Source organism: Erinaceus europaeus, chromosome 18 (assembly GCF_950295315.1).
Source record: "Erinaceus europaeus chromosome 18, mEriEur2.1, whole genome shotgun sequence".
In the NCBI taxonomy this organism is placed as follows: Eukaryota; Metazoa; Chordata; class Mammalia; order Eulipotyphla; family Erinaceidae; genus Erinaceus; species Erinaceus europaeus.
In genome coordinates, this window is record NC_080179.1 from 38,551,440 (window position 1) to 38,558,409 (window position 6,970).

Below are 6,970 nucleotides of genomic sequence, written 5' to 3' on the forward strand. Positions count from 1 at the left end.
TTTACTGTTGGCTATATTTAGGGTCTGATCTTGGGAAGGAGAAATCAAGAGTGGTCAGAAAAGATTTGTACCCTTGATAAAAAAAAAAAAAAGATTTGTACCCAATGAGAAATCATTCTTGTTCCACAATTTAGTAATAATAATAACACTTTCAATGGGGTTAAACAGCATAATGGTTATGTAGTTATGCAAAGAATCTCTCATGCCTGAGGCTCCAAAGTCCCAGATTCAATCCCCCACACCATAAGCCAGAGCTGAGCAGTGCTCTGGTAAAAAAAAAACAAAAAAACAAAACAACAATTTTTTAAGTAAACATAAAAGGCAATATAGCTTGGCAGATCTATACCTCTTCATGAGTGGGGGTTTGCTTTATAATAATCAAGGCCATAGTTAGCACACAGCACAGAAAAGACAGACTCCTTGCTACCCACCACATCCAAGGCACAGACTAACCAGTGAAGGGATGCAGTCAGGGAGTGAACTTCACCAGGCTGTCATCACATTTCATGCTTTCTTTTCAGACTCAGGTACTATATTACTTGCCTAGGCAAATGAAATCTACCTTTTCAGTTTTGTTTTTACATTCTAGAAAAAAATTCATTCTCACTGCCTCACAAAAGCAAAAGCTTAACTTTGTATTTTTAAAAATTTTTTTTATGGATTTATGAGACATAGAGATAGATAGATAGATAGATAGATAGATATAGAGAGAGAAAGAGAGAGAGGACCAGAGCATCACTGGCATATGCAGTGGCAAAGACTGAACACAGGACCTCATGCTTGAGAGTCCAACACTCTATGGGAAAAGTATTTGGGCAAATTATTTGGAGCTAGTATTTGGAAAATAAGACAGATTTGCCCATTTCTACCCATTTATGTATTTACTCATTCAATTGTTCATTTGTTTATTGTTCATTTGTTTATTGTTCATTTGTTTCAGAATGAACTCAAGACTATTGGCTTTACTCTTTGGCCATGTGATACTCGTCATAGCTTGCTGGAGAAACTGTTCCCATCTTGGTCATTAGAGGCTCTTTCAATGATGTTTGTGTTCTGCTGACATAATGTCGTCAATGTGTTTTTTCTGATACTATCTTTGATTATGGTACTATGAGGTACTACCCAGAGCCATATACAGATTTAATGCTATCCCCATCAAGATCCCAAGCACATTTTTTAAGAGAATAGAACAAATGCTACAAATGTTTAGTTGGAACTGGAAAAGACCTAAAATTGCCAAAACAATCTTGTGAAACAATAGAACTGGAGGCATCACACTCCCAGATCTCAAATTGCATTATAGGGCCATTGTAATCAAGATTGCTTGGTATTGGAACATGAATAGACACACTGACCAGTAGAATAGAATTGAGAACCCAGAAGTAAGCCCCACACCTATGGACATCTAATCTTTGACAAAGGTGCCCAGACTATTTAATGGGGAAAGCAGAGTCTCTTCAACAAATGGTGTTGGAAAAAATGGGTTGAAACATGCAGAAGAATGAAACTGAACCACTATATTTCACCAAATACAAAAGTAAATTCCAAGTGGAACAAGGACTTGGTTTTTAGACCAGAAACTATCAGATACTTAGAAGAAAATATTGACAGAATTCTTTTCTGTTTAAATTTAAAAGACATATTCATTGAAATGAATCCAAGCACAAAAAAGACTACATCAAATTAAAAAGCTTCTGCACAGCAAAAGAAACCACTACCCAAACCAAGAGACCCCTCAGAGAATGGAAGAAGATCTTCACATGCCATACATCACAGGAGTTTAATAACCAAAATATATAAAGAGCTTGCCAATCTCAACAGCAAGAAAATAATCCCATTTAAAAATGCAGAGAGAACATGGACAGAAAATTCACCACAGAAGAGATCCAAAAGTCTGAGAAACACATGAAAAAATGCTCTAAGTCTTTGATTGTCAGAGAAATGCAAATAAAGACAACAATGAGATACCACGTCACTCCTGTGAGAATGTTGTACATCAATCAGAAAAGGTGGCAGCAACAAATGCTGGAGAGGTTGTGGGGACAAAGGAACCCTCCTGCACTGCTGGTGGAAATGTAAATTGGTCAGCCTCTGTGAAGAATAGTCTGGAGAACTCTCAGAAGGTTAGAAATGTACCTACCGGGAGTCGGGCGGCAGCGCAGCGGGTTAAGCACATGTGGCACAAAGTGCAAGGACTGGCATAAGGATCCTGGTTTGAGCCTCCAGCTCCCCACCTGCAGGGGAGTCGCTTCACAGGCGGTGAAGCAAGTCTGCAGGTGTCAATCTTTCTCTCCCCCTCTCTGTCTTCCCCTCCTCTCTTCATTTCTCTCTGTCCTTTCCAACAACAACAATGACATCAATAACAACAACAATAATAACTACAACGATAAAAAAACAACAAGGGCAACAAAAGGGAATAAATAAATATTTAAAAAAATGGACCTACCTTATGATCCTGCAATTCCTCTCCTGGGGAAATAGCCTAAGGAACCCAACACAACCATCCAAAAAGATCTGTGTACACATATGTTCATAGCAGCACAATTTGTAATAGCCTAAACCTGGAAGCAACCCAGGTGTCCAACAACAGATGAGTGGCTGAGCAAGTTGTGGTAAATATACACAATGGAATACTACTCAGCTATAAAAAATGGTGACTTCACTGTTATCATCCGATCTTTGATGGATCTTGAAAAAATCATGTTAAGTAAAATAAGTCTGGAAGGATGGATATGGGATGATCTCACTCTCAGGCAGAAGTTGAAAAACAAGATTAGAAGAGAAAACACAAGTAGAACCTAAACTGGAGTTGGTGTATTGCACCAAAGTAAAAGAATTTGGGGTGGGTGGGTGGGGGGGAGAGTATAGGTCCTGGGAAAGGATGACAGAGGACCTAGTGGGGGTTGTTTCTTATGTGGAAAACTAAGAAATGTACAAACTATCGTGTTTACTGTCAAATGTAAAACATTAATCCACCAATAAAGGAAAAAATTATTTATAAAATGGAAATATTGACAAGATTATAGGATAAGAGGGGTACAATTCCACACAATGCCCACAACTGGAACTCCCTATTCCATCCCCAACCCTGATAGCTTTCATAGTCTTTATCCCTCTGGGAATATGGATCCAGGATCATTATGGGGTACAGAAAAAGGGTGGGGGGCCATGCAGGGAATGATAGAGAAGGGAGGACAGAGACACCTGCAGCACTTCTTCACCACTCTAAGCTTTTCCCCTGCAGGTGGGGACCAGAGGCTTGAACACTGGTCCTTGCAACATTTGCACCCAACCATGTGTGCCACTACCTGGTCCCCCTCTCTCCCTTTCTTATCCCCCATCCCTCTCAATTTCTGGCTGTCTTTTTCCAGTAATAAATAAATAAAAAATTTTAAAAAGTTCATTAAAATTAAGGTATCTTACTAATAAAAACAGTACAAATAGGAAAATATTTACCACATATTAGCAAGACGATATAAAAATCAGCTCAGATCAATCCAGAAAAATAGGTAAAAGGTGAGAATAGACACTTTACAAGAGCAGTGCTAGTAGCCTCTCCAAGCCAGACTCAGCAGGTTAGAATCTCAGCAGGAAATGTCAGCCAGGAGGCTGAGAAGGAAGAGCTTTTCCAACACCTTGCTGATAGCAGAGCTGAGCTGTCAAGCCCCTGGGGAGCGCTGGGCGCATACTCCACGGCAAAGTGTCTGCAAGTCCCTTAAGCAGAAATTCCACATTGAGTCCTGACCCTCAACAAGGATCCCCAAACGACAAGATGTGCCTGGCAGCCTCTCTCATGATGGCTGTATGGTGGGAAGAGGAAACACTCTCAGTACCAGGGCTGGTGGTTCAGAGGAGGGTTCTGGCAACTCAGAAAGTGGAGCAGCCAGCAGAGGGATCAGCTGAGTCATGGCTTCCTGTTTGGAGGCATAGCTCACAGGAATTACTGAAGATGCTTGACATCTCGTCACCCAATCTGGTCCCCTACGCCTACACTGAACTTCTCTGTTCCAGACTCTTGGAAACAGAGTTGGCAGTCAGCTGAGGTAAAGAACAAACACCTCATCACAGACCCCTGCAAGCGTCAACCCGGCTTTGACGTAGCACGTTATGATTGGGCCCTCCTCAATCGCTATCGAACAGGCCATGGCCGGTGCGCAGCTATGTTCCATCGCTGGGGAGCCAGAGACGACCCGAACTGCCCCTGCGGCTCCAGACAGACTATGACCCACATAGTCAACGACTACCACCTCTCCAGATTCAAAGGAGGTCTCGAAACTTTACATCAGGCTCAACCTGACGCTGTTGATTGGCTACGGAAGAAGGGCAAACGCTAGAATGTCGTATGCTTTACATTGGCTTGTTCTAGCCCTCCCCCTCCAAGAGAATTGGATGAGTCCTGTTAATTTCGCGGGCCTGCTTGGCCCCGCCCCAAGGGACCCTGGGAGAGGGTTCCTGAGTCCGAGAGTTCCTGAGTTCCCCAGTGACAGAGTTCCTGAGTTCCGGAGTTCGAGAGTGCGAGAGTGCGAGAGTTTCTGAGTTCGAGAGTAAGGGAGAGGGTTCCTGAGTTCCAGAGTAAAAGAGAGAGTGCTTGCGCCGCCGCAAAGAGACAGCAGAGTTCTGTTTGGTGATTAGTTTGTCTTAGTTTGTGAATCGTTGTTCCTGAATAAAGAAATACAGCTGCCCTGCCCAGCCGTTGTCTCCGCGTCTCTGTTCACCACCGTGAAGCTAGCCGGCCCGGCAAGAGCCTCAGAAAATTTTAACAACAAATGGCGCCCACGTGGACCTGACCTGCGCATCTCTCAGATAAGTAAAGACAATTTGGCTACCTATGCACGATGGCCTTCTCTTCTGCTTGTGAAGAGATCTCCAAAGGCCTCTGCTCTTTCTTCACGAGACTGTTTTGCTGTTTCTGGAACATTTATCTCTGGACCACTCTGTGGTTTCCACTCGCTCGGGCGAACTCAGAACAGCCAGCGAGAATAGCCAGCGGGCGGGAGGCGAGGCGCGGAGCTGCTGTTTCCACCTGGTTAAACAGCCAGCCAGCCGGCTGCGCCCAGACAACCCCGCGCACCGCGCCAGCAACCCCGCAGCCCCGCAGCCCGCAGGAGGCCTACGCCACCATGCAAGAGCCCGATGCCAGCACGCTAGAGCCCGATGCCAACATGCTGGAGCCCGATGCCAACATGCTGGAGCCTGAGGCCAACATGCTGGAGCCCGATGCCAACATGCTGGAGCCTGAGGCCAGCCCACAGGAGCCGGCTCTCCACCGCGTGGTGCAGGGCACTGGACGCTTGATCCCTCCACGCTGCTCGGCCACTGCGAACAGGGCAGCAGACATGGCAGGGCCATGGGGCAGGGCCGCGGCGTTCTATCATGGCCGCCACCCCTGGGCACCTAGGCTCACGCCTTCTACAAAGATGGCCTGCCTGCCCTCTTTCTATGAATTCTGGAACCATCCCGGGCCTCCCGGACCCCCGGGCTTCCTGCCAAAACTGGGCACACGAGATCTCCAGCCGCCGGTCCGGTCTGAAGACAGACAAGCTGGAGTACGCAGAGATTTGTGCAGAGATCACAACCTGCAATTCCTAGAAGTGGAGCTGCGCGGGAAGCCACCTCCGGATGGTGAACCCCCCCCCAACAACTAAGACAATATAGATTTAAATTCGTGTTTAAAATGACATGTCTTCGTAACAAAGGTTTCTCTCCTCGTGTATTAATGACTATGTTTATGTGTATGTTTAAAGTTTGGTAAACAGTAGCTTTAAGGCTAAATTCTTACTAGTCAAAGATAAATGAAAAAGGTTTTCAACGTAATTCTCATAAAGATAAAAATTAACTTACATTTAAAGTCTGAGGTAAAAATTAGTTAACAATCAATATATTTCAACTAAGTTGGTCTAAACAAAAGGTTAAATAGACTTGTTGATATGTAAAACACTACCTTCTCTATTAGAAATGGTAGATCGCACAATGGCTATGCTAATTATTCTCATGCCTGAGGTTTCCTCTCCGGCCCACACCTAGGGTGTGTCTCCATCTTGAATGGGTGTAACAAAAGGTTAAAAGACGTTGTTGATATGTAAAAGTCTCAAATTCCTTCTCTATTAGAAATGTTAGATCGTGCAGTAGATATGCTAATAACAAGTTTTGTTTCATAGTAAGTAAGTTGCAGCCAGCTGCCTTTGGGACCCTAGGCCGTTCCCCGCCCCCATGCAAATGCCCGTCGAGGCAAGTAGCCCCCCAGAGGCAAGAAATGTTTTTTTTTTCAGATATGGCCCCCTCAGGCCTTCCCTTGGCAACATGCTGGTTTTGGTTATATATGTTTCTGTTCACCCCACACCCTTGATACTATAGTCATTTAGTTAAAAAGAAAAGGGGGAATTGTCGTATGCTTTACATTGGCTTGTTCTAGCCCTCCCCCTCCAAGAGAATTGGATGAGTCCTGTTAATTTCGCGGGCCTGCTTGGCCCCGCCCCAAGGGACCCTGGGAGAGGGTTCCTGAGTCCGAGAGTTCCTGAGTTCCCCAGTGACAGAGTTCCTGAGTTCCGGAGTTCGAGAGTGCGAGAGTTTCTGAGTTCGAGAGTAAGGGAGAGGGTTCCTGAGTTCCAGAGTAAGAGAGAGTGCTTGCGCCGCCGCAAAGAGACAGCAGAGTTCTGTTTGGTGATTAGTTTGTCTTAGTTTGTGAATCGTTGTTCCTGAATAAAGAAATACAGCTGCCCTGCCCAGCCGTTGTCTCCGCGTCTCTGTTACCCGCCGTGAAGCAAGCCCGGCCAGAGCCTCTGAAAATTTTAACAACACTAGAAGAAGAACTGAAGATGCCATGAAATAATGCTACTTAAAATTGTTTTTAATAAAGCCTAGGGAGAACTACAGTGGTTATTGTTGGGGGAGGGGGGTACCTCTATTACCTTATAGTATTTAATTCACTGATACAAAATGATGACAATTTTTAGCTTTATTTTTTAAATTC